This window comes from Bactrocera latifrons, unplaced genomic scaffold (genome assembly GCF_001853355.1).
Source record: "Bactrocera latifrons isolate USDA-ARS-PBARC rearing strain unplaced genomic scaffold, ASM185335v1 scaffold_433, whole genome shotgun sequence".
Classification (NCBI taxonomy): Eukaryota; Metazoa; Arthropoda; class Insecta; order Diptera; family Tephritidae; genus Bactrocera; species Bactrocera latifrons.
The window spans coordinates 43,027-54,898 of record NW_017537083.1 but is presented as its reverse complement, the minus strand read 5'-3'; the positions used below and the strand labels follow the sequence as shown (position 1 = coordinate 54,898).

The 11,872-nt window shown below is 38.1% G+C and overlaps 1 long non-coding RNA gene across 2 annotated transcripts in view; it reads right to left on the bottom strand.

Annotated features, from left to right (window-relative positions):
- Positions 1-862, bottom strand: part of LOC108972874 — a 2,646-nt gene extending 1,784 nt beyond the window's left edge. Inside the window, exons 1-2 of one of the 2 annotated variants that reach the window (XR_001993672.1) lie at positions 775-862; positions 68-381 (exon numbers count right to left, since the gene is read on the bottom strand). This is a non-coding gene — a long non-coding RNA (uncharacterized LOC108972874). Of the gene's footprint in view, positions 1-67; positions 382-756 lie in introns of both variants that reach the window. The other variant, XR_001993673.1, reaches the window with a different exon arrangement.
- Positions 863-11,872: the final 11,010 nt, after the last annotated feature.

The following is an 11,872-nucleotide window of genomic DNA, read 5'->3' as shown; positions in this document are numbered from 1 at the left end:
CATTTAATTTTTAATATTTTTTACTTTTATTAAAATTTCCAATCCACTAATTCACCATTTTCCTCACCTCTATTTCCGCTTTCAACATTCTTCACTCATTTTCGAACGCTGTCAACACTTTGGCCGCACGTTTTAGCACACGATTTTTTCTAACGCACTTATTTGTTGTTGTTTTCACTATTTCACTACCAAAACACGCCAGATTCCGCTTTTAACACACTTCATTAGTTCGTTTATTTTGTCGTGCTGCGTTAATAAATTCGGCTCRCTGTTAGTATTTCGTATTTTCACTTTGTTAGTTTTGGTTTTGTTGTTGTTGTTTTACACCTTTGAAGACCTGTAGTCGTCYAGCTGCTGGCTGTTACTACGCTCATATGCTAACTGTAAGGAAACAAAACAAAAMAGAAGATGAAAATATAAATAACACACATTCTAGCCAGACAAAAATATTTCACATTTCTCCAGCGGCGGCAGAAGCGTAGAAAACCGGTAACCGATAAGTAAATGCGTTTAATATAGAAATTTGTGTTACTAATTTAAGTGTGGAATTTGTGTTGCGGCGGCAGCTAATTGCCTAAAGCACGCATTTTTACAGTTCATTATGGATTTGGATGGTTTTTTCCACAATTTTCACAGAGACATACAATATTTTTCAATAATAAATTATAAAAACATGCATATGTATATACATAGCTATATATATATACAAAAATAGATAAATATATAATTATGTCTATATATTCAAATATATTTTACTAAATCATTAACATTCACTTTATCACTTTTCTTTTCTGTTTKTGTTCTGCCACAAATTTTGTGACTTTAAGATCGCAGAAACGCTGACGCCGCACCAATCGTTTACAACTCAACTAAGCAACTGACGATCACCACGATCGTCGGCAAATCACAAACTCTTGTCTCTGTGCATCAAAACAACTGCGTTGTCTCGAGTCAGTATTGCGCTCACGTTCGTCGTAATTGTTTGACTGACTCTGGAAATGTTTATTTTTTCATTCATGCTCATAAACTCAGGCTCGACTTGTCTAAATGCGTGCGGCGGTTTTCTTTTATTTTTATCGTTTTTATTTTATCTATTTTTGAGCTCCATTTGTAGGCGTAAATATACAAAGTAGAGTGGAAAATCCAACAAGATCTGTGGCATACACCCCCGCTTCAATATAAGCAAGCCTCTGACTGATTGAACGCCGGAGAGCGAGACAGGAAGTGAGAGCGTGGTCGCGAGCAGCTCATTAAGTGTTWTGTATATTCCCGGAATTAGATGTCACAGCATGCACAAGCAAAACTAACTCATAGTTTTGTTTGGCAGTTACAAACACAGGATACAAATTGTGAGATTTTCACTAGATTTAAGCCTATGGAATGCGGATCAATAAATCAAGCCGGGAAGGAAATACATACATACATATATAATAGCAAATGTTGAGTAATATTAGGTAAGGTGACAGATTTTTAACTTTATCTCGATTTATTGGCACTTTTATGAGTGCTGTATGAGMATTATACAAAATTTCTTTACCATTTGCTATAAAAGGATGGGTAAAATGGAAATCGAAATCAATACCAAGTCATTCGGTGTGGATTTGCTTTTAAGTAAAAATCTGTGGAAACAACAGCTTGACAAAATATCCCAGAATACTAACTCAGAACGACATTTATAGCAGCGAGCTTTCGAGTGAATAATTTGTTTAAAATTCAGTTGAATACCGTGTTTTCCAATAAGGATGATATGATTTCTAAGTATCGTTTCGGCCATTTTGAATCTGTCGTGATCTATAATTTTTTTATTGGATTCTGTAATGTTTATAATTTCATCGTGGAAAGATATACACAAAAACAACTTTTACAAATTAGTCAATTTTACTATCAAAATAACCGTTCTGCATTACGGTCGAAATCATCGTCCATCCGTGCTCGCTATTCGCTGAATTGTTGAAAATTTTGAGCTAACTTTTTCTTTATGGAATGTTCAACTGCTAACAAGACAAAGAACAGCCTGAAGTAATGAAAATATTGAATAATCGAAATTTGTCGACTCCAAGATGTTCTCAAGAACATCTCGACTCAAGCCACAAGTTGCTGGGTTTTGAGAAAAGATTTGTTCTTGCATCCATATAAAATTGTTCTCATTCAATAACTGAAACCATTGAATCAACGTAAGCGTCGTGTGTTTGCTGATATTGCCTTGGAACAACTTTGTAACTATTTTTTTTTAATAATATAGTCTTTTCCGATGAGGCTCACATTCATCTGAGTGGTGCGGTAATAACCAAACTGTTGATACTGTTGCGAAGAAAATCACCTAAATCAACACTTTAGTGTGGCTTTTCGTCTGGTGGAATCGGTCGGTTCGTACTTTTTTCGAATTGAAGCTGAGGACACTGTTACTGTCAATGAGCGTTATAGATCGCTGATAATCAACTTTTTATGGCGGCATTGCAAGAAGTTGATCTTGACAACATCTTGTTCCTACAAAATGGAGCTACGTGCCATACAGCACGTAAAACAAGCGAATTATTACGAGAAAGGTTTGGAGATTCTTTTATTTCAAAAAATAAAACAGCAGCAAGACACGCAGAAGCAGGAAGCTTAATCCATTCCAGATACCGACGCAAGCATGACTTCACTTACACAACCGCCAGGTAGCTACGGAAACAACAAAGGTATTACTGATAACAAATAAGCGCATAACCCTCGAAATAAGTATTCAAACGACTACGGATGTTCTTAGGACAAAAAKCCTACATAGACGTAGGACTGGACCCCAAACTAACCTTCTGGGTACAAAAATCCAGCACGACGTAGGAAAAGCAGCGAAAATCACCACCCAACTTAGCAGACTTATGGCCAACATAGGACGCCCATGCAAGAAAAGAGAAAGCTCCTTATGTTCTCGACAGTCAGCCCCTATTATACGGAGCTGAGATCTGGTGAAAGGAGCTTAAAAAGGAAAACCGGCGTAAGGTAGTAATCAGAGACACCAAACCGCGGTCCTCAGAGTGCATTAGCCTTGCGAACAGTGTCAGGCGACGCAATATTAGTTATAGGCGGTAATGCTCCAATTGACCTTTTCAATCATCACTCTTATTGGAAAATCTTGTAGCTTGGTTACACTTACTAGTGAGAGGAATCTCTAAGGAACGTTCGCTAAATTTCTGATTAGCAACCWTCCGTCAGTTAAGTTCTGTTTAACTTAACCAGGACTTCTTCTTTCGGTAAAGAACCTTTCTTTAAACTTGAACTTGACTAGACATTTTGACGTAACTAAGTATAGTCAGCACATGACAGTCAATGAAAAGCAATAATGAAGATTAATGTATCCTATAGGGTAGGTCCAAAGTTAAGGTTGAAGAGATCCATGGAAACTATTTTCTACTATGATTTTGTTAAAAMACACCAACCAAAACGTTAMARTTAATCAAATAAGRTGGARTAAAGAGAAATATATTATTTTTGSMTTAAATTGAAGTTTCTTTAGCGTTAGAATAGTTCCATAACTTCTTTACCTTTTAAAGGACATTCAATGCGGTAAAATTATAAATTTTTTGAAGAAGTTCCGATACGAATACTATACTCCTACTTAAGTTTGTCTATTATTTCAATCTAAACGGAATCCCTCAGTAATTGAGGCTTAAATCTTTCATCATCTAACAGTCAGTTGTCTATAGTTACTTTTCTGAAATCTGGAAAGTCTATAGACTATTGAACTTAATACTTGGCAGCGAGGCCATATGTAATCAACTCATCAAGCTGCCTAGAAATCAATCTAGTGTCATAAAGACCTCCTTTTATACACAAAGAGCTGGGAACTAAAAAATACCGACTCTAGACTTCATTCTCATGTATCTTTGTATGAAAGTGTTGAAACAAAAACCCGGTTAACCTCAAAACGCAGACGTCGRGTGTCGCAGTTGCGTTACAACCGGTATTATTCATTACAGCTAAACACAGAGTTGTTTGTTGCAAGACCGCAAGCCGGTAATGCTCAGCTTGKTATTACCACTGTGTGTGTTTGTTGTTGTAGTCGGAGTTGCTAGTAGCTGCAACTAAAACACAATGAGTCATCGCACAACGTTTGGTGAGAGCTTAAAAATGGCAAGAAAGTAAGTTGCTGCAAMAACAACAACAGCAGCAGMRGCGRCAGCAACAACGAAATGAACGCCATAATAAAGAAGTAAACACAATATCACAACAATTAATTTAGCAACAAAGGGAGGAAGTTCGCGGTTTGTTTCCTACACTCCGCTTAGCGGTCTTTGACGGTTTTGTGTGCCATAATTCCCATTGTGCACAGAATGCGACTACATAAAAGCTTATGTACATATGCTGTTGTTGTTTGTGATTTCTTTGACTTTTTGTTTTGTGTGTCTTATTATTATTTTTTTCTTTTTTGCTTTGGCTTTGCGGTTGTTTTGTTTCTCATAGTTGGCATTTGATATACATGCCGTCATATATATATATACGTGTGTTTGTATGTTCCTGTGTATTTATTGCATTGCCGTCTTTCTTGCCATTGTTCCCCAAACATTTCTTGCTGATTTTATATTTATTGTTGTTGTCGCAATGCTGCCTACGTCTGTCACAATGTCGGTACTTTACTGCTTCCTTCTTATTTGCTTCCCCCAACAATGCAACAGCAACACCAACAACACCAACCAAGCAACGTCTGTCWCTCGCTTGCCTTACAATTGAGTTTGGTTGCCACAAATCAGCGGCGCTGCACACCGAGCCCGCGCCGCTACATAAGCTCCGCACCCACAAACAATTGAAAATCACATTCACAGTAAGTGCTGGCTATTGTTGTTGTTATTTTTACAGTTTCTGTTTTTCTTTTTCTTTTGTTGTATTTTTCTTCTGCGCTTACGCTGTGGCCTACGCGTCACTTGAWGCACGGCGCGGCGACCACAGCGCTCAACAACGCGGGGCAGCGCTCGCCGATGATTGTTGGCGGCGTGGAGTCAGAAATTCTGTTTTTTTTTTTTTTTGTAATTTTTGTTGTTGCTATTCATTTAATGTTTGTGATTGTAGGTTTTATGCTGATCTCTTAGCTCCATGGCTGGCGGCTGCTGGCCGCGCGTAGCTCGAAATCTCCGAAAGCGGAGCAAGCAACGTGAACGGCCGTGTGGAGAGTAAAAAKCAGACMAAAAAMMMMAWAAAAAATCAAACAATGAAAGAAAACCAGTAGAAAACAGTGAGCGCTGCAAATCTGCGCAACAAACAGCGCGGCGGYAGCAACAAAAACCGGTATGTGGCGCGGCAGTGAGAAGCAACAGTTGGGAGAGCGCGCGTGGAGAAGCGCTGCTTGCTAAAGAGCAGTGAAGAGCGCAGCACACAGTTGAACTATATACAATAACAACAATAACAACAGCAGCTTAGTGCCAACGCAAACGGCGCATTCCAAAGCGCGCGTCAACTGTGACAGCGGCTGCGCGGCGGCAGTCACAACAACATATTGTAGAGCAAGCGTCAGCATCATAACAAAAGTCAGCGCTAGTTTTTTCTGTTGTTGTGATGCTTATTTTTATTGTTGCCATTCGCAGCGTTAGTGTGGCAGTATAGGTATGTATGTACCGCCACCGCGGCGCTTTGCCGTCTTCCTGCCTGCGCTCCATACGCTCGCTTATAACGTCAGGGAAACGCGCGCTGTTTAGACGATATCACTACACATGCGCGCGCACACACACATATTCACCGCTGCGCACACTCAGTCATGCCGCGCTTAGGCGTTGGATCTAGTTGAAACTCAAGTCAACTATTACAAAAACAACCGCTGTTGTTGTAAATACAATATTTTGCAAAATAAAAATTGCGCCGCGACAGCAGTTTGGCGACTTTTCTTCGCGCACAGCCAGTTTTGGAACGTCGTCGTCATGGCATCACCGCATGCAATTCAAGATCGGTCATCGATATCGCATCGTCAATGCTGATGGTGAAGTTAATCACTCAAGCGGCAGCTGTCAAGCAATCAACCATAAATAGCCACACACATACAGACATACGGCTATCGATGTGCATGCATATGTATATCGGATCAAGGCAACCGGCATACTTGATATATAACCGGACCGATCACTGCGCTGACATTTCAGCACAAGAGACAGCGCTGCAACGGCTCGAGCGAAGGCTTTCCATACGGCAAACACCGGCTCRCTATTAGTCAATCGATCCAATCACACATTTATCCCACTTTCAGTGCAGCCATTCACCGCGGTAAGCGTAATATGGACAAAGGAGCTTTCTAAGCAGCAAAGCTGCGAGATAAGCAGCCGTCCGTTCGACCAACCGGCCAACCCGCAATCCATATAACCATCAGARCATTTAGTGCAACTGGTATATGAATGCAGAAAATTAGATATATGAACATTTCTAAATTATTAGGGGCATCCTTAAATGTGTTCACAATACACTATAACGGCTTATGAAATTACGAAATATATGTGATATTATTTCCTAAAATTTGTAAAATAGATATTYAGTACCTGAGAAAGAAGTAGACTAACTTTTTGAACCATTTTGGAGAATTTTTACCTGTGCTGGACGCACCCTAATGAGCATGTTTAATATTGGTATAGTTCTATTAGCCGGCAGTCCATCAATATGTGTAGAGCAATTGATATTTGAATGAAAATATACATTATTAGGGTTGCCCTAAATGTTATAAATAAAATTCCTYTTACTTTTAATTATTATATAAATACTTTTATTGTCAATGTTGACATTTGCAAAATGCATTAATTTTTCAGGGTATACGGAATTTGGACCTAGAATTAGCAAACCTCCAACATTTCCAATCGGCATACTTTTACCTTTTTTGAACGGATATCCGTCAAAATTTGCGTTACTGCAACAAATAATACTTATTTGTTTTTTCAAAGACCACCCTAATACTTTTTTTATTTGTTCGCCATTATTTATAGATATTTACATAAAACTAAACGTTAGAGGAAATTATAAAAATTTTATTTACAATTTTTTATTTTTTTTTGAGCAGACACCCTAATGATACTGAAAGTCTACCAAATTTTATATTTTATACCTATTTTGTGATATTAGTAATTAGAGAATTTAAACAGTGAGATATCGTTCAATTGTTTTCTTTAGAACCACCCCAATACATAAATTCATAAATCTACTACTTTATTTATATTTACCAGGATGTTCGACCATGTTATCAGAAAAAATYTGTATACCATATCTTCAAAAATTTTATATTTTTTAAAGACCCGAAATATGGAACTCACTTGGATATACCCTAATGTGCTTTAATGACTAATATATTATGTTATGTCTCTGACCATGATATTATTGCTTCAAAGTAGTGAAATTAAAAACTTTTACCTTTTGTGTTTAAAGAACCACCCTAATGTACATTTTTATATAATTATTCCTATATTTAACTATATTTATATTTATTAATATAAGTCTAACCATTCAACCAAGCACAACGAGATTCCCACTGTGCTCGATCAAACCACTGTTGTACCACACCAACGGTAATTTAGTCCGGCAGTCAGACCACTTACACTCATACACCGTGGTTACTTGCATATGTGTTTTCCTATTGTGGTCCAATAACTAAATGAATTGGTTGGTGAATGTGTCGCCGCTAATCAATAGTCAATAGACAAGTTGTGGCCAACCGCCATTAATACGCGTATACAAGCCATTTGTGCGTTTGAATGACCGGATGAATAACGGATGGGCGGATGAACAAATAGCCAGTTGGCGGCCGGTGGATCGCGGATGGCGGCTAGCGGTTGACGGTTGGTGGTCGGTGGTTAMCTGTTGAACGGACGGATGCTTGTACAATGAAATTGTACATTTACTGAAGTGGGCAAGTGACGAGRCGTCTAAACTGTTTAACTGGGAGAGAAAATTACAAAGGAGACAACTCGCAGCAAGACCTTTGATGGCTCAATAAAAATATTTTCCCAAGTACAAAAGTGCTGGTAATTGTGTGACGAAACGGTGTGCGGAGCAACACTATGGGTGGATGAGGTGTAAAGTGGGAATTTAAAGTAATAAGGCTAGCTTTGAGATCGATAAAAGAGTTGTAGCAATGAATCGGAGACTCTGGACTTAGCTGAGAAATTTATTATTGTTAAAAGTTGGTATTTATTTCGAGAGTTCAACAAAAAGTTGAGTTGMCTTCCAAAAAATTTTCTGAAAGTAGATCAAACTAACTTCAACCAGTGTTTTAAGTCATAGGATTATGAATTATAATACAAAAGTGAATCTAGTCATATAAGTTARGTTAATTTGGGTCTAATAGCTGATCCTTAAGATGGAGATCACACATGAACTATTAAATATAGTCCTTTGTAGTCCGCATTGTAGTCAATTCAAATTTGATTAAGCGATTAATTTCTATTCCTCCAAGTTATTAAACTTTGATCTCGCAAAGTGGGAAACCTCGTATTTTTTTATACAGCTTCTGTAGTTGGCATTCGATAAAATTCTCAACCTTACCGCACGAACGACTAGATAGAACACCATAAAGCGGGAGAGACCAGTCTTACTGAGGGCAAGGAGCTCACAGAATGTCTTGAGATCGACATTTGGCCCAAAGAATTTTTCGTCAGCGAAGCCTTGCTATAATTAGTAGGTTAGTTAGCTYTCCAGTTACCTGCGATTTCCCTGTGGCCATGGCTGCCAGGCTAGTCTTACTCTGGTATCTGAGTAGATAGTTATTTTTTCAGAAGATGCAAGTAGAGAGATATTCATACGGAACCTGAACCTGAGTAAAAGTTTCTCACCAGTAATGTTACATCATTGAGAACTTATGAATGTTTAAAAAAAACAAAAAAAAAAAAAAACACATTACAAATATCCGTCTTTTATGGACTATTTTGGTAATACTAGGAACTAAAAATATTGCATGACATGGCATTGAGACTTTTTAGAAAGATCAGCGATAGAAAATTAGTCTTAGGCCGATTAGTTATACTCTTTTGAATTTTTCGGAAATCTCAGTTTATTTAAGAGAGAGAGTTTCTATGGTAACAACATTAACTGGAAAGAGTAACATAAGRGTTCATACCAAACCTTATTGATCAAATTATGGTATGTCATTCAAGCCATAATGAATTCTTGCCATATTTCAATTCACGTATTTCGAAATAGTAGAGGAGAAAGTTCGATAAGATTACTGTATATTTGTTCGAAATATTACGTATTGTCGAAGTCAGCGAAATAAATACCGAAGCTACGGCTGATTAACTCGTCCGAGTCGCAATTTTCACACGAGCAAAAAAATCACAATAATTGTGTGAGATTTGCTAAAACTGACAGTCGTGAATCGAACGCACAGCTAGCATAAATCAGACATACTACTTAATCTTGCCATAAATACTGTTACAAAGTTTACAATGCAATCAGGGAWGATAAAATAAGATTCGTCATAAAAACAGTTCGCGGAAACCCCCCTTGGAATTCGTTATTTCATTTTCTGACAGCTTGATTGCAGCGGTCATGAAGATATCCTTTKTCATAAATGAAAAATTCTAATATAACTTTCATTGACACAAATAATGTTATTYYAAGGGTTCAAACGAAMCMAATTCAACAAATCATTTGAGGGCTTCCGTGAAAAACTAGTTTGTCGTTTATTTTTCATAACGGCCCGAACTCGTAACAGAACTTATGACACGAACTAGTATAATCTAATAGGTAAAGTTATGTACAAAAATTTATGCTACTTTCTAATGTAGAAGTGAGCCGAACAGAAGGAAGTCGCGACTAGGGCTTATTGGTAAGCATGGCCGSAATGAGTTAGAAATATTCTTAAGTGGCCTTAAGGGCTTATACTATATATGTAGGTATGAAAATATAATGTTGGAACAAACTATAATTTGGATACATTTAAGTAAAAATTGTACGACAGTAAGAGTAGAGGAGAAGAAGAAGAGTAAATAAGGTCCATTACTTGTAGATTTTTAGGGATAGGTAGGATTTGTCACAATAAGTGGAGCCAATAGCAGAAACTTCATTTATTTTTACATGAAATATTAGATAAAAATGTATATATGGCGCACTGTTGCGGTCTCTGTAATTGTGTGTTTTCTGTAAAATAGAGAATTATTGTAATCGTTTAATTTTCACGCGATTTCTAGTCAGTTTTTTTACTAAGCTTAATCAATGCGAACATATCTGTCAAGCTCAGAGGATCGCTAACATACTCTCTCGTACTTTTTCTGCTTTTCGGGGTTACAATGACTTGAGCTTTTTGGATAGTTAGATATAATGTAAGGTAATTGTAATGGCCTTCTCAACATGATAAGTTATTCAAAGTTCTGTCATAATAGAATATAGTACATATATCTCAATACTAAATTTTAAAACAGTCTTTAACTACGCTAAAAATGCCACTTCAGTGATCAAAGATCATCCGAAAATACGCTCTTCGGCCAACATCAGGTGAGTGAATTAAATAAAGATTAACAAACGCTCCGCACATAAACTCATCATCAGCTGATGGGCTGACGTGATGAATGGAGCAATATTGTCATTGAATGGATATTAGTATGGAAACGCCACAACCCGCAAGCACACCACAGCAATCAGCAGACGCGCATTGAAATTCATTAATAAATAAAGCAAATACAACAATAAATAATTGAAATCACAGAAGAAGAATTTTCTTCGAACAGCACCGGACAGCATCAGAGAAAACAAAGCAGCTCCGGCTGGACGGTCACTCAGTCAGCCACAACAGCCGCAACGTTGAGAAACTTTATACCAGTAACGGCAGGAAAAAAATTAAACAAGCGACCGYACCGCGCATCGCTGGCATTGCGACATACAAGTAAAACAAGCGGATAGGAAACCGCGCAATCAAGCGCGCATACAAATACACACAAACAAACAAACAGCGAAGTATTGACGATGGCGGCGCGCAATGATTTCCAGTTCGTTTCAGAGCGCGCGGCTTGCGGTGAACAGCGCGCGTTTCGCAAACGAACAAAAAAAAAGTAATCATAAAAAATAAAAACAAAAACAAAACGGCAAAAAATCACGTTTATACCGTTTTCATAGTCGCGGCGGTTTGTGTGTGGATTTTTCAAGAGCAAATATCTGTTTGTAACGCAATGCGATGCGCAGCGCTGTGCTGTAGAGCGAAGTGGTGCGCTGCGCTCTAGTGCGGTGCGGTGCGCGGTGTTGTGGTGCGCTGTCATGTGTGCTGTGCTGGAATATCAAGAGTACTTATACATGGAGTGAGCGCAGGTCTGCTAAGGCGAGTGGGGGAGTTTGGGATGCTGCGCGCGTTGCATGCGACTTGGAGTAGGTGAGTTGGCGCAAAATGTAGAGTGAAGTGTAGTGAAGTGAAGCGCTCGATTGATGGCCGCACAGTATGCTGAAATACAATATATACTTCCATATACACACATTTACACGAACACATTTGAATGTGTGTGCTTATGTGTGCTTAAGCGCTTGTGGTGACTGGCTTTAGGGAGTTTTCRGCGAGCGCTGTGCTATATTGGGCGCCAGCTACCGCAGCTACTCGCTGGAGCGCGCGCGCTGGCAATGAAGTTGTAACTTTGTAAATTTTTTATTGTCGTTTTATTTTTATTTTTTTGCATTGTATTTGCTTGCGCTTGAATTTAAATGCTGCTGTGGCGTATTTCGCGCGGACGGTTGTAGGAAGTAAGCGATTTTATTGGCTGCGAATTAATTTATAATTAATTGTTGTTGTTGTTGTTTTTAAGAGAATTTTTGTAGCTGCGCTTGATATTTACGTGCTAAGCTAAATTTTAAATTATTTTAATTATTTTTTTTAAGTTTCAAGTTGTGCGAAATAAGCCCGGTGAACTCTAAAAGCATAACTGATTTCTACCACTCGTTCTTTATAACG